Source organism: Cherax quadricarinatus, chromosome 35 (genome assembly GCF_038502225.1).
Source record: "Cherax quadricarinatus isolate ZL_2023a chromosome 35, ASM3850222v1, whole genome shotgun sequence".
Taxonomy (NCBI): Eukaryota; Metazoa; Arthropoda; class Malacostraca; order Decapoda; family Parastacidae; genus Cherax; species Cherax quadricarinatus.
Window position 1 is genome coordinate 28997195 of NC_091326.1, and position 23903 is coordinate 29021097.

The 23903-nt window shown below is 49.4% G+C and overlaps 1 pseudogene; it reads right to left on the minus strand.

Annotated features, from left to right (window-relative positions):
- Positions 1 to 16364: 16364 nt before the first annotated feature.
- Positions 16365 to 23585, minus strand: LOC138853625 (uncharacterized; annotated as a pseudogene).
- Positions 23586 to 23903: the final 318 nt, after the last annotated feature.

Below are 23903 nucleotides of genomic sequence, written 5' to 3' on the forward strand. Positions count from 1 at the left end.
ACTCGACCAGTACTCACTAGTACTCGACCAGTACTCACTAGTACTCGACCAGTACTCACTAGTACTCGACCAGTACTTGCTAGTACTCGACCAGTATTCACTAGTACTCGACCAGTACTTGCTAGTACTCGACCAGCACTCACTAGTACTCGACCAGTACTTGCTAGTACTCGACAAGTATTCACTAGTACTCGACTAGTACTTGCTAGTACTCGACCAGTATTCACTAGTACTCTACCAGTACTCACTAGCACTCGACCAGCACTCACTAGTACTCGACCAGTACCTGCTAGTACTCGGCCAGTATTCACTAGTACTCGACCAGTACTCACTAGTACTCGACCAGTACTTACTAGTACTCGACCGGTACTTGCTAGTACTCGACCAGTATTCACTAGTACTCGACCAGTACTCACTAGTACTCGACCAGTACTTGCTAGTACTCTACCAGTATTCACTAATACTCGACCAGTACTCACTAATACTCTACCAGTACTCACTAGTACTCGACCAGTACTTGCTAGTACTCGACCAGTTCTCACTAGTACTCGAGCAGTACTCACTAGTACTCGACAAGTACTTGCTAGTACTCGACCAGTACTCACTAGTACTCGACCAGTACTCACTAGTACTCGACCAGTACTTGCTAGTACTCGACCAGTTCTCACTAGTACTCGAGCAGTACTCACTAGTACTCGACAAGTACTTGCTAGTACTCGACCAGTACTCACTAGTACTCGACCAGTACTCACTAGTACTTGACCAGTACTTGCTAGTACTCGACCAGTACTCACTAGTACTCGGCCAGTATTTGTTAGTACTCGCCCAGTACTCATTAGTACCCGACCAGTACTCACTAGTACTCGACCAGTACTTGCTAGTGCTCGACCAGTACTCACTAGTACTCGACCAGTATTCACTAGTACTCGACCAGTACTTGCTAGTACTCGACCAGTACTTGCTAGTACTCGACCAGTATTCACTAGTACTCGACCAGTACTTTCTAGTACTCGACCAGTACTTGCTAGTACTCGACCAGTATTCACTAGTACTCGACCAGTACTTTCTAGTACTCGACCAGTACTTGCTAGTACTCGACCAGTATTCACTAGTATTCGACCAGTACTCACAGTACTCGACCAGCACTTGCTAGTACTCGACCAGTACTCACTAGTACTCGATCAGTACTCACTAGTACTCAACCAGTACTCACTAGTACTCGACCAGTACTTGCTAGTACTCGACCAGTACTCACTAGTACTCGACCAGTACTCACTAGTACTCGACCAGTGCTCACTAGTACTCGACCAGTACTTGCTAGTACTCGACCAGTATTCACTAGTACTCGACCAGTACTTGCTAGTACTCGACCAGTACTCACTAGTACTCGATCAGTACTTGCTAGTACTCGACCAGTACTCACTAGTACTCGACCAGTACTTGCTAGTACTCGACCAGTATTCACTAGTACTCTACCAGTACTCACTAGTACTCGACCAGTACTCACTATTACTAGACCAGTACTTGCTAGTACTCGACCAATATTCACTAGTACTCGACCAGTACTCACTAGTACTCGACCAGTACTCACTAGTACTCGACGGGTACTTGCTAGCACTCTACCAGTATTCACTAGTACTCGACCAGTACTTGCTAGTACTCGACCAGTACTCACTAGTACTTGACCAGTACTCACTAGTACTCGACCAGTACTGTATTTACATATGCAATGCCTTGTGTTTGACTTAGTCTTACATACGTGCACATATACTGAGTGTACGTGTACACTGTGTATATACGTGTATATACGTGTATATAAACATTGTTTATATACACGTATATATACATTATGTATATACGCGTATAACCATTATGTATACAGATGATGTACACCGATGGTGTTACGGGGCGTGAACTCCTTCCCTCAAGGCCCGGTCTATGACCAGGTCTCCCGGTGGATCAGGGCCTGATCAATCAGGCTGTTACTGCTGGCTGCACGCAATCCGAAGCACGAACTACAGCCCAGCTGGCCAGGTACTGACTTCAAGAATCTATTCATTTTCCTCTTGAAGGCAGCCAGGGGTCTATTGGTAATTTCTCTTATGTATTTTGGCATGTTGTTGAACAGTCTTGGGCCCCTGACACTTATTGGGGTTTCTCCTAGTGTACACATGGCGCCCCTGATTTTCATAGGGGTATGTTGCACATTCTGTCCAGTCTTTTGCATTCATAGGAAGCGATTTCTGTGTGCAGATTTGAGATCAGTCCTTCTAAGATATTTCTAAGTGTAAATTATGATGTATCTTTCTCGCCTCCGTTCCAAGAAGTACAGGTCAAGGGACTTTACACATCCCAAGTAATTAAGGTGTTTGACTCTACTTACTTGTGTAGTCGAGGTTTTCTTGTTTATTCTGTTTGTGTTTATTGAATTTTAACTGTCACTGATCGTAGGTGTAACTAACAACAACAACCACCACCACCACCACTGTCACTATCATCACCACCACCACCACCACTGTCACTATCATCACCACCACCACCACCACTGTCACCACCACCACCACCACTGTCACCACCACCACTGTCACTATCATCACCACCACCACCACTGTCACTATCATCACCACCACCACCACTGTCACTATCATCACCACCACCACCACTGTCACTATCATCACCACCACCACCACTGTCACTATAATCACCACCACCACCACTGTCACTATCATCACCACCACCACCACCACCACTGTCACTATCATCACCACCACCACCACTGTCACTATCATCACCACCACCACCACTGTCACTATCATCACCACCACCACCACTGTCACTATCATCACCACCACCACCACTGTCACTATCATCACCACCACCACCACTGTCACTATCATCACCACCACCACCACTGTCACTATCATCACCACCACCACCACTGTCACTATCATCACCACCACCACCACCACCACTGTCACTATCATCACCACCACCACCACTGTCACTATCATCACCACCACCACCACTGTCACTATCATCACCACCACCACCACCACCACTGTCACTATCATCACCACCACCACCACTGTCACTATCATCACCACCACCACCACTGTCACTATCATCACCACCACCACCACCACTGTCACTATCATCACCACCACCACCACTGTCACTATCATCACCACCACCACCACCACTACTGTCACTATCATCACCACCACCACCACTGTCACTATCATCACCACCACCACCACCACTGTCACTATCATCACCACCACCACCACCACCACCACCACTGTCACTATCATCACCACCACCACCACTGTCACTATCATCACCACCACCACCACCACTGTCACTATCATCACCACCACCACCACCACTGTCACCACCACCACCACCACTGTCACCACCACCACTGTCACTATCATCACCACCACCACCACTGTCACTATCATCACCACCACCACCACTGTCACTATCATCACCACCACCACCACTGTCACTATCATCACCACCACCACCACTGTCACTATCATCACCACCACCACCACTGTCACTATCATCACCACCACCACCACCACTGTCACTATCATCACCACCACCACCACTGTCACTATCATCACCACCACCACCACCACCACTGTCACTATCATCACCACCACCACCACTGTCACTATCATCACCACCACCACCACCACTGTCACTATCATCACCACCACCACCACCACCACCACCACTGTCACTATCATCACCACCACCACCACTGTCACTATCATCACCACCACCACCACCACTGTCACTATCATCACCACCACCACCACCACTGTCACCACCACCACCACCACTGTCACCACCACCACTGTCACTATCATCACCACCACCACCACTGTCACTATCATCACCACCACCACCACTGTCACTATCATCACCACCACCACCACTGTCACTATCATCACCACCACCACCACTGTCACTATAATCACCACCACCACCACTGTCACTATCATCACCACCACCACCACCACCACTGTCACTATCATCACCACCACCACCACTGTCACTATCATCACCACCACCACCACTGTCACTATCATCACCACCACCACCACTGTCACTATCATCACCACCACCACCACTGTCACTATCATCACCACCACCACCACTGTCACTATCATCACCACCACCACCACCACCACTGTCACTATCATCACCACCACCACCACTGTCACTATCATCACCACCACCACCACTGTCACTATCATCACCACCACCACCACAACCACTGTCACTATCATCACCACCACCACCACTGTCACTATCATCACCACCACCACCACTGTCACTATCATCATCACCACCACCACTGTCACTATCATCACCACCACCACCACTGTCACTATCATCACCACCACCACCACCACTGTCACTATCATCACCACCACCACCACTGTCACTATCATCACCACCACCACCACCACCACTGTCACTATCATCACCACCACCACCACTGTCACTATCATCACCACCACCACCACCACTGTCACTATCATCACCACCACCACCACCACCACCACCACTGTCACTATCATCACCACCACCACCACTGTCACTATCATCACCACCACCACCACTGTCACTATCATCACCACCACCACCACCACTGTCACTATCATCACCACCACCACCACTGTCACTATCATCACCACCACCACCACTGTCACCACCACCACTGTCACTATCATCATCACCACCACCACTGTCACCACCACCACTGTCACCACCACCATTGTCACTATCATCACCACCACCACCACTGTCACAACCACCACTGTCACTATCATCACCGTCACCACCACCACTGTCACCACCACCACCACCACTGTCACCACCACCACTGTCACCACCACCACTGTCACCACCACCACTGTCACTATCATCACCGTCACCACCACCACTGTCACTATCATCACCGTCACCACCACCACTGTCACTATCATCACCGTCACCACCACCACTGTCACTATCATCACCGTCACCACCACCACTGTCACTATCATCACCGTCACCACCACCACTGTCACCACCACCACCATCACAACCACTGCCATCACCACCACCATCACCACCACTACCACCACCACCACCACCATCACCACCACCACCATCACTAGTTACAGAGGTTACAGAAGTTACAGAGGTTACGGAACACGTATTTCAGGAACAGTCATGAAGGTCTTTTCACTGTGATCATTGATGTCTCCCAACTCTCCTCAGCATCACCATCACTCTGACTAATATCACCATTATTATCATCACTCTGACTAACATCACCATTATTATCATCACTCTGACTAACATCACCATTATTACCATCACTCTGACTAACATCACCATTATTATCATCACTCTGACTAACATCACCATTATTACCATCACTCTGACTAACATCACCATTATTACCATCACTCTGACTAACATCACCATTATTACCATCACTCTGACTAACATCACCATTATTATCATCACTCTGACTAACATCACCATTATTACCATCACTCTGACTAACATCACCATTATTACCATCACTCTGACTAACATCACCATTATTACCATCACTCTGACTAACATCACCATTATTACCATCACTCTGACTAACATCACCATTATTACCATCACTCTGACTAACATCATTATTATCATCAATCTGACTAACATCACCATTATTACCATCACTCTGACTAACATCACCATTATTACCATCACTCTGACTAACATCACCATTATTATCATCACTCTGACTAACATCACCATTATTACCATCACTCTGACTAACATCACCATTATTACCATCACTCTGACTAACATCACCATTATTACCATCACTCTGACTAACATCACCATTATTACCATCACTCTGACTAACATCACCATTATTACCATCACTCTGACTAACATCACCATTATTATCATCACTCTGACTAACATCACCATTATTACCATCACTCTGACTAACATCAACATTATTACCATCACTCTGACTAACATCACCATTATTACCATCACTGACTAACATCACCATTATTACCATCACTCTGACTAACATCACCATTATTACCATCACTCTGACTAACATCACCATTATTATCATCACTCTGACTAACATCACCATTATTACCATCACTGACTAACATCACCATTATTATCATCACTCTGACTAACATCACCATTATTACCATCACTCTGACTAACATCACCATTATTACCATCACTGACTAACATCACCATTATTATCATCACTCTGACTAACATCACCATTATTACCATCACTCTGACTAACATCACCATTATTACCATAACTCTGACTAACATCACCATTATTACCATCACTCTGACTAACATCACCATTATTACCATCACTCTGACTAACATCACCATTATTATCATCACTCTGACTAACATCACCATTATTACCATCACTCTGACTAACATCACCATTATTACCATCACTCTGACTAACATCACCATTATTACCATCACTCTGACTAACATCACCATTATTACCATCACTCTGACTAACATCACCATTATTACCATCACTCTGACTAACATCACCATTATTATCATCACTCTGACTAACATCACCATTATTACCATCACTCTGACTAACATCACCATTATTACCATCACTCTGACTAACATCACCATTATTACCATCACTCTGACTAACATCACCATTATTACCATCACTCTGACTAACATCACCATTATTACCATCACTCTGACTAACATCACCATTATTACCATCACTCTGACTAACATCACCATTATTACCATCACTCTGACTAACATCACCATTATTACCATCACTCTGACTAACATCATTATTATCATCAATCTGACTACCATTAAAATAAAGAGGAGTAGGAGGAGTAGGAGGAGAAGGAGGAGTAGGAGGAGTAGGAGGAGAAGGAGGAGTAGGAGGAGTAGGAGGAGTAGGAGGAGAAGGAGGAGTAGGAGGAGTAGGAGGAGTAGGAGGAGAAGGAGGAGTAGGAGGAGTAGGAGGAGAAGGAGGAGTAGGAGGAGGAGTAAGATAATGACCAAACATCATCTGTCATAAAAACATTTCGAGTATCAAGCTCCATTATCAGTACTAAAACATTTAAGATCAACTACCAAGCAGAATAACTGATCCTTATGAAATATAACAGAGAGAGAGAGAGAGAGAGAGAGAGAGAGAGAGAGAGAGAGAGAGAGAGAGAGAGAGAGAGAGAGAGAGAGAGAGAGAGAGAGAGAGAGAGAGAGAGGGAGACAGAGAGAGAGAGAGAGAGTGTTCCTGCCATTCTAATCCCATAGTTACTAATTCATTCCTACTAGGTAGTTCCAGGCCCGGTTCCCACAGTACCAGTCTCTGCTCCCACAGTTCCAGTCAACACTCCAGCAGCTCCGGTTCCAGATTCCTAAGTTCGTCCCAGGTCCCATAGTTCCAGTCATAGCATTGTAATGTCCCAGCGCCTACAGTCTCTCTACAACACTTTCCCAGTTCTTACAGTTCCAGTCCTAGTTGTTGCAGCTCCAGACCCTAGACTGTTGTGTCAGTTGTGTCTCAGGGAGACACAAACCTGATGGAGGACGTGGCGTGTTGCTGAGCATGTTTCCAGCGGCCAGAGGGTCAGCAGGACCTCTGAACCCAGCAGGTGATGCGTGACCAGAAGCCTCGGGTGCTTGCCCTCGTCAAGGACTGCCAGGAGGCAGTTGACAAGGCTTTGCAAAAAAAAAAAAAAAAGTGCTATTGACTTTACGAAATTATTGTTCCTCGCTGCGTCGGATTTGTTTAATTGCAGCGTCGAGAAAGGTATAATTGTGCAATCTGTAATCATATGGGCACCGCCGCTGATGCTCTCATCCGGTGGTAACAGGGATGGATGCTCTCTCTCCCGGCTACAGGCAGCTTCCCTGGACGACTGTGTCGCTGGGAGCTGCAAGACAGGAACGCAAGGATCTTTTGATCGCTTGCTATTCCGCCAGTGAAAGATCATGTGTGTGTGTGTATGTGTGTCGGGACTCCAGCGGGTACGTTCAGGATGTGAGGTTCGCTATAACAGGGTGGATCAGTTTGAACAGCGACGGCCGGAGTTGCTGATGCACCATCTGATGATGCCAGACTCTCCCACGGACCCACCTCCATTAAATACTCCAACTTTTCTGCCATTTTGGCATTTCTGGACGCCACACAACGGCTCTCGCGTGCACCAAAGCTTCGCTTGAATTCCTTACAAAGCTAAAAAATCTATGACACGCTTACAAGACGTCAGAAATTAATGGAAAAATGAAAATAATTTAAATGCGTGTGAGGTGGTAGAGCTGCGCGGGCAGTGACTGCGGCTGCCTGGCTCTCAGCACTGACCAGACTTAAATATAATCTTTATTTCAGCAAGTACATGATACAACTTATACAGACCATAGCTCATATCAGTGATATACTATATTAAAAGCCCCTTGTTATGCAGAGCATGTCGGGCAAATTAGGTTTTGTCCTCAGGATGCGACTCACTCCAATCATCTAACACTCATGTACCTGCTTACTGCTAGGTGAACAAGGACAGCAGGTGTCTTAAGGAAACACGCCACAGTGTTTCCACCCTTACCAGGGATCGATCCACGGACCTTATGGTGTGAGGAGAGTGGGCTACCAACCGAGCTACGGGACACTGTAAAACTACGGGACGCCGTAAAGCTGAAGTTACGGGACACCGTAAAGCTACGGAACACCGTAAAGCTACGGAACACCGTGAAGCTACGGAACACCGTGAAGCTACGAGACACCGTGAAGCTACGGGACACCGTAAAGCTACGAGACACCATGAAGCTACGAGACACCGTGAAGCTACGAGACACCATGAAGCTACGAGACACCATGAAGCTACGGAACACCGTGAAGCTACGAGACACCGTGAAGCTACGGAACACCGTGAAGCTACGGAACACCGTGAAGCTACGGAACACCGTGAAGCTACGGAACACCGTGAAGCTACGAGACACCATGAAGCTACGGAACACCGTGAAGCTACGGAACACCGTGAAGCTACGGGACACCGTAAAGCTACGGAACACCGTGAAGCTACGAGACACCATGAAGCTACGGAACACCGTGAAGCTACGAGACACCATGAAGCTACGAGACACCGTGAAGCTACGAGACACCATGAAGCTACGAGACACCATGAAGCTACGGAACACCGTGAAGCTACGAGACACCGTGAAGCTACGAGACACCGTGAAGCTACGAGACACCATGAAGCTACAAGACACCATGAAGCTACGGAACACCGTGAAGCTACGAGACACCGTGAAGCTACGGAACACCGTGAAGCTACGAGACACCGTGAAGCTACGAGACACCATGAAGCTACGAGACACCGTAAAGCTACGAGACACCATGAAGCTACGAGACACCATGAAGCTACGGAACACCGTGAAGCTACGAGACACCGTGAAGCTACGAGACACCGTGAAGCTACGAGACACCATGAAGCTACGAGACACCATGAAGCTACGGAACACCGTGAAGCTACGAGACACCGTGAAGCTACGAGACACCGTGAAGCTACGAGACACCATGAAGCTACGAGACACCATGAAGCTACGAGACACCATGAAGCTACGAGACACCATGAAGCTACGAGACACCGTGAAGCTATAAGATAAACCCCGAAATGATGCCTTCAATTAAATATAAAATGACTGATCCCCACAGATTTTTTTCAAATTAATTCCAAAATTAGACAGATGACAGCGTGGGGTATCCCTGGTCAACACGGCTTTTTCGTAGATTATAACTGTGTGGTCTAGTGGTCTAAAGCTTCATGCGTTTTCTCTCACCATGAGGTGGACCAAAATAGCAAGGGTTCGACTCCTTGGCTAGCGCAGTGTTGTTATTGATCAATACCACTTGTTCCGTGGGTACAATAATCAATTATAATTACCTAGCACAACCACCACATAGAGGGTATCGTGTCAAATTCCATCAGGTCGGATTACTTTCAGGTGGCAACTTTAGAAGCCGGGTTTGATTCTGTTAAGTAGGTACCTAGGTGTTAGCAGGCTGTTGAGGGTCACACTCTGGGCAACAGGCTCAAAGTCACACTGCTTGGCTTCCCTGGGTTAACCTGGCTTACTAACCCTCACTGCTTGGCTTCCCTGGGTTAACCTGGCTTACTAACCCTCACTGCTTGGCTTCCCTGGGTTAACCTGGTATATTAACCCTCACTGCTTGGCTTCCCTGGGTTAACCTGGCTTACTAACCCTCACTGCTTGGCTTCCCTGGGTTAACCTGGTATACTAACCCTCACTGCTTGGCTTCCCTGGGTTAACCTGGTATATTAACCCTCACTGCTTGGCTTCCCTGGGTTAACCTGGCTTACTAACCCTCACTGCTTGGCTTCCCTGGGTTAACCTGGTATACTAACCCTCACTGTTTGGCTCCCCTGGGTTAACCTGGTATACTTACCCTTACTCCTTGGCTTCCCTGGGTTAACCTGGTATACTTACCCTCACTGCTTGGCTCCCCTGGGTTAACCTGGCATACTAACCCTCACTGCTTGGCTTCCCTGGGTTAACCTGGTATACTAACCCTCACTGCTTGGCTTCCCTGGGTTAACCTGGTATACTAACCCTCACTGCTTGGCTTCCCTGGGTTAACCTGGCATACTAACCCTCACTGCTTGGCTTCCCTAGGTTAACCTGGTATACTAACCCTAACTGCTTGGTTTCCCTGGGTTAACCTGGTATACTAACCCTCACTGCTTGGCTCCCCTCGGTTAACCTGGTATACTAACCCTCACTGTTTGGCTCCCCTGGGTTAACCTGGTATACTAACCCTCACTGCTTGGCTTCCCTGGGTTAACCTGGTATACTAACCCTCACTGCTTGGCTTCCCTGGGTTAACCTGGTATACTAACCCTCACTGCTTGGCTCCCCTGGGTTAACCTGGCATACTAACCCTCACTGCTTGGCTCCCCTGGGTTAACCTGGTATACTAACCCTCACTGCTTGGCTCCCCTGGGTTAACCTGGTATACTAACCCTCACTGCTTGGCTCCCCTGGGTTAACCTGGTATACTAACCCTCACTGCTTGGCTCCCCTGGGTTAACCTGGCATACTAACCCTCACTGCTTGGCTTCCCTGGGTTAACCTGGTATACTAACCCTCACTGCTTGGCTTCCCTGGGTTAACCTGGTATACTAACCCTCACTGCTTGGCTTCCCTGGGTTAACCTGGCATACTAACCCTCACTGCTTGGCTTCCCTAGGTTAACCTGGTATACTAACCCTAACTGCTTGGTTTCCCTGGGTTAACCTGGTATACTAACCCTCACTGCTTGGCTCCCCTCGGTTAACCTGGTATACTAACCCTCACTGCTTGGCTCCCCTGGGTTAACCTGGTATACTAACCCTCACTGCTTGGCTTCCCTGGGTTAACCTGGTATACTAACCCTAACAGAGAAATCCAGTGTCACCGCTGATCAGCTAGTGGCACATCCATCAAGCGACCTAGGTGCCGTTATGTTGCTAGGGACACATGCACATCCATCAAGCGACCTAGGTGCCGTTATGTTGCTAGGGACACATGCACATCCTTCAAGCCACCTAGGTGCCATTATGTTGCTAGGGACACATACACATCCATCAAGTGACCTAGGTGCCGTTATATTGCTAGGGACACATGCACAGCCATCAAGCCACCTAGGTGCCGTTATGTTGCTAGGGACACATGCACAGCCATCAAGCTACCTAGGTGCCGTTATGTTGCTAGGGACACATGCACAGCCATCAAGCCACCTAGGTGCCGTTATGTTGCTAGGGACACATGCACAGCCATCAAGCCACCTAGGTGCCGTTATGTTGCTGGTGACAACATTGTACACATCCCTCATGCAACATGGGTAACTATATGTTTCAAACACCTATGTGACGTCATCCAGTTTTCCCAAGGGTTTGAATTTCAGCTCAACCCTAATTCATTGAATGAGTTGCCTTCTGATGAAGGCTTATGCTGAGAGGCCTCCAGCTGTCTAAATAACAACCCCAGTGATTTCTTTCGTGATATTACTAAAGAAAGTGTAATGAACAATTACCATTGTTCAGTAATAACACATGGAGTCAGAAACTTTGAAAATTAATTAATCTGTAAATTCTGACCTTCCTTCTGGGGTCCTCTTCAGCGGAACCCAGCAGGGGGTCGAAATATATAGATCAGTCAGTTTTATACTGCAAGAAAATTCACTATGTACCAAGCCACTGTTACAATAAATATTTTTTTCTGTTACTGCACTTGTAACCAACACTAAGAAAGTACTTCATAAAGGCAGTAAGAGGTTAGACGTGTGGGATTTCTTTTAGCTGACAAAATACTTTGAGGCATATAAATGGAAGACAGGAATAAATAAAGGGGATGTAAATAGCGAGCTGAAAATATCTAGCCTAGACAGGACTCGCAGCAATGCTTTTAAGTTGGAAAAATTCAGATTCAGGAAGGATATAGGAAAGCACTGGTTTGGTAATAGAGTTGTGGATGAGTAGAACAAACTCCCGAGTACAGTTATTGAGGCTAAAACGTTGTGTAGTTTAAGTAATGGGTTAGATAAATACATGAGTGGGTTCGGGTGGGTGTGAGTTAGACCTAACTAGCTTGTGTTACTAGGTCAGATGCCGTGCTCCTTTCTTAAGTGAATGTGACCTAACCTAACTAGATTAAGGCATCGGCTTAAGCCGGTAGGAGATTTGGACCCGCCTCACATGGGTCAATAGGCCTGCTGCAGTGTTCCTTCTTTCTTATGTCATATAACTGTTTTCGAACTGAAGATTGAGACAGTTATGCAACATATGGGAATCTTTATTAAGGAAACGTTTCGCCACATAGTGGCTTCATCAGTCCAATACAAAGCAGGTGTAGGAAGAGAAGGAATTTGAGGTAATCAGTCCCTCAGCCTGGAGTCGATGTATTCAGTCCATCAATCTGTAGAATGTTTTCGAATTGATGACGTAATATTTGTTGGGCTACAAGGTTCATTTGTCGATCCAGTTAAGATAAGATAAGATAAGATTTCGTTCGGATTTTTAACCCCGGAGGGTTAGCCACCCAGGATAACCCAAGAAAGTCAGTGCGTCATCGAGGACTGTCTAACTTATTTCCATTAGGGTCCTTAATCTTGTCCCCCAGGATGCGACCCACACCAGTCGACTAACACCCAGGTACCTATTTGCTGCTAGGTGAACAGGACAACAGGTGTAAGGAAACGTGTCGAAATGTTTCCACCCGCCGGGAATCGAACCCGGGACCTCCGTGTGTGAAGCGGAAGCTTGAGCCACCAGGCCACCGGGCCAGTGAGAGTTGGTAAGTCACAGGTGACTTTCATACTATAACAGCCACAGTAACCTAGGGAACTGCTGTGCCATGATGACCCAGATGGTTTATAAAAGCTTCTGCAGAAATGTGGGTTCCACATATAACGCTAAAGCTGCATCGTCTTCACTCACACTTGGACTTCCCAGGCAACCTTGGTGATGTGCGTGGTGACCATACTGATAGATTTTACCATGATATTAACAGTGGTGACCATGGTGATAGGCTCCACCATGATATCAACAGTGGTGAACATGGTGATAGGCTCCAACATAATATCAACAGTGGTGAACATGGTGATAGGCTCCAACATAATATCAACAGTGTTGAACATGGTGATAGGCTCCAACATAATATCAACAGTAGTGAACATGGTGATAGGCTCCAACATAATATCAGCAGTGGTGAACATGGTGATAGGCTCCAACATAATATCAGCAGTGGTGAACATGGTGATAGGCTCCAACATAATATCAGCAGTGGTGAACATGGTGATAGGCTCCACCATGATATTAATCAACACAGTGCTGAGCATATGGATACACAAAACACCGAGGAACGAGGCCCCAGAAGCCTTCCCAGGAGTACATCTCCATTTGCATCTACAATTATCTTACATATTACAAGCAGATTTAGGGTATCTGTTTAATATGTCTTATATATATATATATATCTATATATATATATATATATATATATATATATATATATATATATATGGAGTGGGAGTGGGAACTTCAAGTGTGGAGTGGGAACTTCAAGTGTGGATTGGGAACTTCAAGTGTGGAGTGGGAACCTCAAGTGTGGAGTGGGAACTTCAAGTGTGGAGTGGGAACCTCAAGTGTGGAGTGGGAACTTCAAGTGTGGAGTGAGAACTTCAAGTGTGGAGTGGGAACTTCAAGTGTGGAGTGGGAACTTCAAGTGTGGAGTGGGAACTTCAAGTGTGGAGTGGGAACTTCAAGTGTGGAGTGGGAACTTCAAGTGTGGAGTGGGAACTTCAAGTGTGGAGTGGGAACTTCAAGTGTGGAGTGGGAACTTCAAGTGTGGAGTGGGAACTTCAAGTGTGGAGTGGGAACTTCAAGTGTGGAGTGGGAACTTCAAGTGTGGAGTGGGAACTTCAAGTGTGGAGTGGGAACTTCAAGTGTGGAGTGGGAACTTCAAGTGTGGAGTGGGAACCTCAAGTGTGGAGTGGGAACTTCAAGTGTGGAGTGAGAACTTCAAGTGTGGAGTGGGAACTTCAAGTGTGGAGTGGGAACTTCAAGTGTGGAGTGGGAACTTCAAGTGTGGAGTGGGAACTTCAAGTGTGGAGTGGGAACTTCAAGTGTGGAGTGGGAACTTCAAGTGTGGAGTGGGAACTTCAAGTGTGGAGTGGGAACTTCAAGTGTGGAGTGGGAACTTCAAGTGTGGAGTGGGAACTTCAAGTGTGGAGTGGGAACTTCAAGTGTGGAGTGGGAACTTCAAGTGTGGAGTGGGAACTTCAAGTGTGGAGTGGGAACCTCAAGTGTGGAGTGGGAACTTCAAGTGTGGAGTGAGAACTTCAAGTGTGGAGTGGGAACTTCAAGTGTGGAGTGGGAACTTCAAGTGTGGAGTGGGAACTTCAAGTGTGGAGTGGGAACTTCAAGTGTGGAGTGGGAACTTCAAGTGTGGAGTGGGAACTTCAAGTGTGGAGTGGGAACTTCAAGTGTGGAGTGGGAACTTCAAGTGTGGAGTGGGAACTTCAAGTGTGGAGTGGGAACTTCAAGTGTGGAGTGGGAACTTCAAGTGTGGAGTGGGAACTTCAAGTGTGGAGTGGGAACTTCAAGTGTGGAGTGGGAACTTCAAGTGTGGAGTGGGAACTTCAAGTGTGGAGTGGGAACTTCAAGTGTGGAGTGGGAACTTCAAGTGTGGAGTGGGAACTTCAAGTGTGGAGTGGGAACTTCAAGTGTGGAGTGGGAATTTAAGACGACACAGAAGTAAGAGGCGGAGGATTGAATAAACAGGATAAGTGGTTAGCGCGATGGATAGGCTGTCAGTAGGATGGATAGGCTGTCAGTAGGATGGATAGGCTGTCAGTAGGATGGATAGGCTGTCAGTAGGATGGATAGGCTGTCGTTAGAACAGATAGGCTGTCAGTAGGATGGATAGGCTGTCAGTAAGATGGATAGGCTGTCGATAGAATAGATAGACTGTCAGTAGGATGGATAGGCTGTCAGTAGGATGGATAGGCTGTCAGTAGGATGGATAAGCTGTCAGCAGGATAGATAGGCTGTCAGTAGGATGGATAGGCTGTCGATAGAATAGATAGGCTGTCAGTAGGATGGATAGGTTGTCGGTAGAATGGATAGGCTGTCACTAGGATGGTTAGGCTGTCACTAGGATGGATAGGCTGTCGATAGGATGGATAGGCTGTCGATAGGATTGATAGGCTGTCAGTAGGATGGATAGGTTGTCATTATAGTGCCTAGGCTGTCAGTAGGATGGACAGGCTGTCAGGTGGATGGACAGGCTGTCAGAAGGATGGAAAGGTTATCAGTAGAATAAATAGGCTGTCATTAGGGAGGGATAGGCTGCCGGTGGGAGGGATAGATTGACTGTAGGAAGGATAGGCTGTCGGTGGGAGGGACACACTGACTGTGGGAGGGATTGGCTGTCGGTGGGAAGGAAAGTTGTTCATCGAGGTGGAAAAGGTAGACAGAGAGGGATGGATAGGCGGTCAGGGGAAGATAGATAAGTGGTCAGTGGGTGGGTAGCTGTTAATGTGGGCTGCGGGGCGGAGGGCGGGGGTGGGGAAGCCGGGGGTGGGCAGGAGGCAGGTGGTGGGTGACCCTGGGATCAGCAGGTGACCCTGGGGCCAGCAGGTGACCCTGGGCCCAGCAGGTGACCCTGGGCCCAGCAGGTGACGGGAGAGCAGGTGCCTTCTCTTGAACCTGTCTACAATTAGGCCTTCTTTAAACCGAGTAGGCCTATTCTCAGGAAGTCTAGTAAGCGGATACCACAGGTGCTTCTAGAGTCGTAGCAGCTGGTGGGTGAGACAGGTTGTCTAGGCTGACAGTGACAGCTAGTGGGTGAGACAGGTTGTCTAGGTTGGCAGTGACAGCTGGTGAGTGAGACAGGTTGTCGAGGTTGACAGTGACAGCTGGTGAGTGAAACAGGTTGTCTAGGTTGACAGTGACAGCTGGTGAGTGAGACAGGTTGGGTGTCTTGGTTGACAGTGACAGCTGGTGAGTGAGACAGGTTGTCTAGGTTGACAGTGACAGCTGGTGGGTGAGACAGGTTGTCTAGGTTGACAGTGACAGCTGGTGGGTGAGACAGGTTGTCTAGGTTGACAGTGACAGCTGGTGGGTGAGAGAGGTTGTCTAGGTTGACAGTGACAGCTGGTGAGTGAGACAGGTTGTCGAGGTTGACAGTGACAGCTGGTGAGTGAAACAGGTTGTCTAGGTTGACAGTGACAGCTGGTGAGTGAGACAGGTTGGGTGTCTTGGTTGACAGTGACAGCTGGTGAGTGAGACAGGTTGTCTAGGTTGACAGTGACAGCTGGTGGGTGAGACAGGTTGTCTAGGTTGACAGTGACAGCTGGTGGGTGAGACAGGTTGTCTAGGTTGACAGTGACAGCTGGTGGGTGAGAGAGGTTGTCTAGGTTGACATTGACAGCTGGTGAGTGAGAGAGGTTGTCTAGGTTGACATTGACAACTGGTGAGTGAGAGAGGTTGTCTAGGTTGACATTGACAGCTGGTGAGTGAGAGAGGTTGTCTAGGTTGACATTGACAGCTGGTGAGTGAGAGAGGTTGTCTAGGTTGACAGTGACAGCTGGTGAGTGAGAGAGGTTGTCTAGGTTGACATTGACAGCTGGTGAGTGAGAGAGGTTGTCTAGGTTGACTTCAACAACAAGAACATCAACTGGGACCAGGTAAACCATGTCCTAAACGAAACATGTTGGGAAGATGTCTTAAATGACATGGATCCAAACCAGTGCCTTGAAAGGATCAACTTCCTGGCAGCCGAAGCATGTTCTAGGCATATTCCCCTAAGAGAGAAGAAGAGCAGGAGTAAACTGGAGAGAGAAATACGCTCCCTCTACAGAAGTCGACGAAGAGTCACTGAGCTCCTCAGGAGTGCTAGAATATCTGATACACGAAAGGAGGCGCTGACCAGGGAAGTGGAAACTATCGAACTTTAGTTAAATGACTCTTACAGGAACCAGGAGAGACAGGAGGAGCTTAAAGCTATTAGTGACAGGATGGGACTTACACAGATGACAACAAGGAAATGAGTGAAATATTGAAATCCCAGTACGACTCTGTGTTTAGTGAAACACTAATCGGTCTGAGGATCGACGACCCAAATGATTTCTTCATGAATGAGCCTCAAAACTCCATAAATGTATTCCAGATTTCCGACATTACCCTAACTCCGATAGATTTCGAAAAAGCCATTGACAACATGCCCATGCACTCAGCCCCAGGCCCAGACTCGTGGAACTCTGTTTTCATTAAGAGCTGCAAGAAACCCCTCTCGCGCGCCCTAAGTACACTATGGAGGAGGAGCTTGGACATGGGTGAAATTCCACAGTCACTTAAAACAACGGATATAGCCCCACTCCATAAAGGTGGCAGCAAAGCATTAGCTAAGAACTATAGACCAATAGTTCTGACGTCCCACATCATAAAAATCTTTGAAAGAGTGCTAAGAAGCAGGATTGCAAATCACCTGGATTCCCAAAATCTGCACAATCCAGGGCAACATGGGTTCAGGGCAGGTCGCTCCTGCCTCTCACAACTACTGGATCACTGTGATATTGCCTTGGATGCACTGGAAGAAAATCAGAATGCAGATGTAATATACACAGACTTTGCAAAAGCATTTGACAACTGCGATCATGGTGTAATAGCCCATAAAATACGTGCTAAAGGAATAACTGAGAAAGTGGGGAGATGGATCTTCAACTTCCTAACAAATAGAACACAAAGAGTAGTGGTCAACAGAGTTAAATCGGAGGCTGCCATAGTGAAGAGCTCTGTTCCACAAGGCACAGTACTCGCCCCCATCTTATTCCTTAACCTCATATCAGACATAAACAGAGATATACATCACAGCACTAGGATCTGCATTAGGCTGTCATCTGCTGAGGACACGGTTAACCTCCAAGAAGATATAAACAAAGTTTTCCAGTGGGCAACGGTAAACAATATAATGTTCAATGAGGACAAATTCCAACTACTCCGTTATGGAAAACTGGAGGAGATAATAACTAGAACAGAGTATACTACTGACTCTGGCCATATAATAGAGCGGAAAAATAATGTAAGGGACCTGGGAATAGTAATGTCTGAGGATCTCACTTTCAAGGATCACAACAGTGCCACGATCGCACTTGCAAAGAAAATGATAGGATGGATAATGAGAACGTTCAAAACGAGAGATGCAAAGCCAATGATGATCCTATTCAAATCACTTGTTCTCTCTAGGATGGAATACTGCTGTACATTAACATCTCCATTCAAAGCAGGTGAAATCGCAGATCTAGAGAGTGTACAGAGATCCTTTACTGCACGTATAAGTTCTGTCAAGCACCTTAACTACTGGGAACGCTTGGAAGCACTTGACTTGTACTCGTTGGAACGCAGGAGGGAGAGATATATCATAATCTACACTTGGAAAATCTTAGAAGGAATGGTCCCAAATCTGCACACAGAAATCACTCCCTACGAAAGTAAAAGACTGGGCAGGCGATGCAAAATGCCCCCAATAAAAAGTAGGGGCGCCATTGGTACACTAAGGGAAAACACCATAAGTGTCCGGGGCCCAAGACTGTTCAACAGCCTCCTATCAAGCATTAGGAGAATTGCCAATAAACTCCTGGCTGCCATCAAGAGAGAGCTGGACAGATACCTGAAGTCAGTGCCGGATCAGCCGGGCTGTGGCTCGTACGTTGGACTGTGTGCGGCCAGCAGTAACAGCCTAGTTGATCAGGCCCTGATCCATCGGGAGGCCTGGTCATGGACCGGGCCGCGGGGGCGTTGATCCCTAGAATAACCTCCAGGTAACCTCCAGGTATGAGGGGGGTGAGGGGGTGAGGGTGAGGGTGTGGGGGCTGGGGGGCAGTGTTTAAAGGGACGGAAATGGGCGATCATGAGGTATGATTAATAACATTCAGCACCTGCTGCTGCACCTGCTGCTGCACCTGCTGCTGCACCTGCTGCTGCACCTGCTGCTGCACCTGCTGCTGCTGCTGCTGTTGCACCTGCTGCACCTGCTGCTGTTGCTGCACCTGCTGCTGCTGCTGCACCTACTGCTGCACCTGCTGCACCTGATGCACCTGCTGCACCTGCTGCACCTGCTGCTGCTGTTGCACCCGCTGAGCCTGCAGCACCTGCTGCTGCTGCTGCTGTTGCTGTTGCACCTGCTGCACCTGCTGCACTTGCTGCTGCACCTGCTGCACCTGCTGCTGCTGCTGCGGCTGCACCTGCTGCACCTGCTGCATCTGCTGCTGCTGCACCTGCTGCTGCTGCTGCTTCACCTGTTGCTGTTGTACCTGCTGCTACTGCTGCTGCACCTGCTGCTGTTGCACCTGCTGCTAGTGCACCTGCTGCTGCTGCACCTGCTGCTGCTGCACCTGCTGCTGCTGCTGCTGCTGCACCTGCTGCTGTTGCAACTGCTGCTGCACCTGCTGCTGTTGCAACTGCTGCTGTTGCACCTGCTGCTGTTGCACCTGCTGCTGCTGCACCTGCTGCTGTTGCTCCTGCTGCTGTTGCACCTGCTGCTGCTGCACCTGCTGCTGTTGCACCTGCTGCTGTTGCACCTGCTGATGCTGCGCCTGCTGCTGTTGTGCCTGCTGCTGCTGCACCTGCTGCTGTTGCACCTGCTGCTGCTGCTGCACCTGCTCTTGTTGCACCTGCTGCTGTTGCACCTGCTGCTGTTGCACCTGCTGCTGCACCTGCTGCTGCACCTGCTGCTGTTGCACCTGCTGCTGCTGTTGCACCTGCTGCTGTTGCACCTGCTGCTGCTGCTGCACCTGCTGCTGTTGCACTTGCTGCTGTTGCACCGGCTGCTGCTGCACTTGATGCTGCTGTTGCACCTGCTGCAGCACCTGCTGCTGTTGCACCTGCTGCTGCACCTGCTGCTGTTGTACCTGCTGCTGTTGCACCTGCTGCTGCTGTTGCACCTTGCACCTGCTGCTGCACCTTCTGCTGTTGCACCTGCTGCTGTTGCACATACTGCTGCTGTTGCACCTGCTGCTGTTGCACCTGCTGCTGTCGCACCTGCTGCTTTGCATCTGCTGCTGTTGCACCTGCTGTTGTTGCACCTGCTACTGCTGTTGCACCTGCTGCTGTTGCACCTGCTGCTGTTGCTCCTGCTGCTGTTGCACCTGCTGCTGTTGCACCTGCTGCTGTTGTTGCAAGTGCTGCTGCTGTTGCACCTGCTGCTGCGCCTGCTGCTGTTGCACCTGCTGCTGCACCTGCTGCTGTTGCACCTGCTGCTGTTGCACCTGCTGCTGTTGCACCTGCTGCTGCTGTTGCAAGTGCTGCTGCTGTTGCACCTGCTGCTGCGCCTGCTGCTTTTGCACCTGCTGCTGCACCTGCTGCTGTTGGACCTGCTGCTGCACCTGCTGCTGTTGCACCTGCTGCTGTTGCACCTGCTGCTGCTGTTGCACCTGCTGCTGTTGGACCTGCTGCTGTTGCACCTGCTGCTGCTGCACCTGCTGCTGCTGCACATGCTGCTACTGCACCTGCTGCTGTTTCACTTCCTTCTGTTGCACCTGCTGCTGCACCAGCTGCTGTTGCACCTGCTGCTGCTGCGCCTGCTGCTGTTTCACTTGCTTCTGTTGCACCTGCTGCTGTTGCACCTGCTGCTGCACCAGCTGCTGTTGCACCTGCTGCTGCACCTGCTGCTGTTTCACTTGCTTCTGTTGCACCTGCTGCTGTTGCACCTGCTGCTGCACCTGCTGCTGCTGCACCTGCTGCTGTTGTACCTGCTGCTGTTGTACCTGCTGCTGCTGTACCTGCTGCTGTTGTACCTGCTGCTGTACCTGCTGCTGTTGTACCTGCTGCTGTTGTACCTGCTGCTGTTGTACCTGCTGTTGTACCTGCTGCTGTTGTACCTGCTGCTGTACCTGCTGCTGTTGTACCTGCTGCTGTTGTACCTGCTGCTGCTGTACCTGCTGCTGTTGTACCTGCTGCTGCTGCTGCTGCACCTGCTGCTGTTGCACTTGCTGCTGTTGCACCGGCTGCTGCTGCACTTGATGCTGCTGTTGCACCTGCTGCAGCACCTGCTGCTGTTGCACCTGCTGCTGCACCTGCTGCTGTTGTACCTGCTGCTGTTGCACCTGCTGCTGCTGTTGCACCTTGCACCTGCTGCTGCACCTTCTGCTGTTGCACCTGCTGCTGTTGCACATACTGCTGCTGTTGCACCTGCTGCTGTTGCACCTGCTGCTGTCGCACCTGCTGCTTTGCATCTGCTGCTGTTGCACCTGCTGTTGTTGCACCTGCTACTGCTGTTGCACCTGCTGCTGTTGCACCTGCTGCTGTTGCTCCTGCTGCTGTTGCACCTGCTGCTGTTGCACCTGCTGCTGTTGTTGCAAGTGCTGCTGCTGTTGCACCTGCTGCTGCGCCTGCTGCTGTTGCACCTGCTGCTGCACCTGCTGCTGTTGCACCTGCTGCTGTTGCACCTGCTGCTGTTGCACCTGCTGCTGCTGTTGCAAGTGCTGCTGCTGTTGCACCTGCTGCTGCGCCTGCTGCTTTTGCACCTGCTGCTGCACCTGCTGCTGTTGCACCTGCTGCTGCACCTGCTGCTGTTGCACCTGCTGCTGTTGCACCTGCTGCTGCTGTTGCACCTGCTGCTGTTGGACCTGCTGCTGTTGCACCTGCTGCTGCTGCACCTGCTGCTGCTGCACATGCTGCTACTGCACCTGCTGCTGTTTCACTTCCTTCTGTTGCACCTGCTGCTGCACCAGCTGCTGTTGCACCTGCTGCTGCTGCGCCTGCTGCTGTTTCACTTGCTTCTGTTGCACCTGCTGCTGTTGCACCTGCTGCTGCACCAGCTGCTGTTGCACCTGCTGCTGCACCTGCTGCTGTTTCACTTGCTTCTGTTGCACCTGCTGCTGTTGCACCTGCTGCTGCACCTGCTGCTGCTGCACCTGCTGCTATTGCACCTGCTGCTGTTTCACTTGCTACTGCTGCACCTGCTGCTGTTGCACCTGCTGCTGCACCTGCTGCTGTTGTACCTGCTGCTGTTGCACCTGCTGCTGTTGCACCTGCTGCTGCTGTTGCACCTTGCACCTGCTGCTGCACCTTCTGCTGTTGCACCTGCTGCTGCACCTGCTGCTGTTGCACATACTGCTGCGGTTGCACCTGCTGCTGTTGCACCTGCTGCTGTCGCACCTGCTGCTGCTTTTGCATCTGCTGCTGTTGCACCTGCTGCTGTTGCACCTGCTACTGCTGTTGCACCTGCTGCTGTTGCACCTGCTGCTGTTGCACCTGCTGCTGTTGCACCTGCTGCTGTTGCAGTTGCTGCTGTTGCACCTGCTGCTGCAGTTGCAAATGCTGCTGCTGTTGCACCTGCTGCTGCGCCTGCTGCTGTTGCACCTACTGCTGCACCTGCTGCTGTTGCACCTGCTGCTGCGCCTGCTGCTGTTGCACCTGCTGCTGCACCTGCTGCTGTTGCACCTGCTGCTGCACCTGCTGCTGTTGCACCTGCTGCTGTTGCACCTGCTGCTGCTGTTGCACCTGCTGCTGTTGCACCTGCTGCTGTTGCACCTGCTGCTGCTGCACATGCTGCTGCTGCACATGCTGCTGCTGCACCTGCTGCTGTTTCACTTGCTTCTGTTGCACCTGCTGCTGCACCAGCTGCTGTTGCACCTGCTGCTGCTGCACCTGCTGCTGTTTCACTTGCTTCTGTTGCATCTGCTTCTGTTGCATCTGCTGCTGTTGCACCTGCTGCAATTGCACCTGCTGCTGTTTCACTTGCTTCTGTTGCATCTGCTGCTGTTGCACCTGCTGCTATTGCACCTGCTGCTGTTTCACTTGCTTCTGTTGCATCTGCTGCTGTTGCACCTGCTGCTAGTGCACCTGCTCTTGTTGCACCTGCTGCTATTGCACCTGCTGCTGTTGCACCTGTTGCTGCACCTGCTGCTGCTGCTGCACCTGCTGCTGTTGCACCTGCTGCTGTTGCACCTGCTGCTGTTTCACTTGCTTCTGTTGCATCTGCTGCTGTTGCACCTGCTGCTATTGCACCAGCTGCTGTTGCACCTGCTGCTATTGCACCTGCTCTTGTTGCACCTGCTGCTGTTGCACCTGCTGCTATTGCACCTGCTGCTTTTTCGCTTGCCACTGCTGCACCTGCTGCTATTGCACCTGCTGCTGTTGGACCTGTTGCTGCACCTGCTGCTGCTGCTGCACCTGCTGCTGCTGCGGAATTTTATACAGCAATTTCAAGTTTTCTGTGCAACTGCTCCATACACACACACACACACACACGCACACACACACACACACACACACACACACACACACACACACACA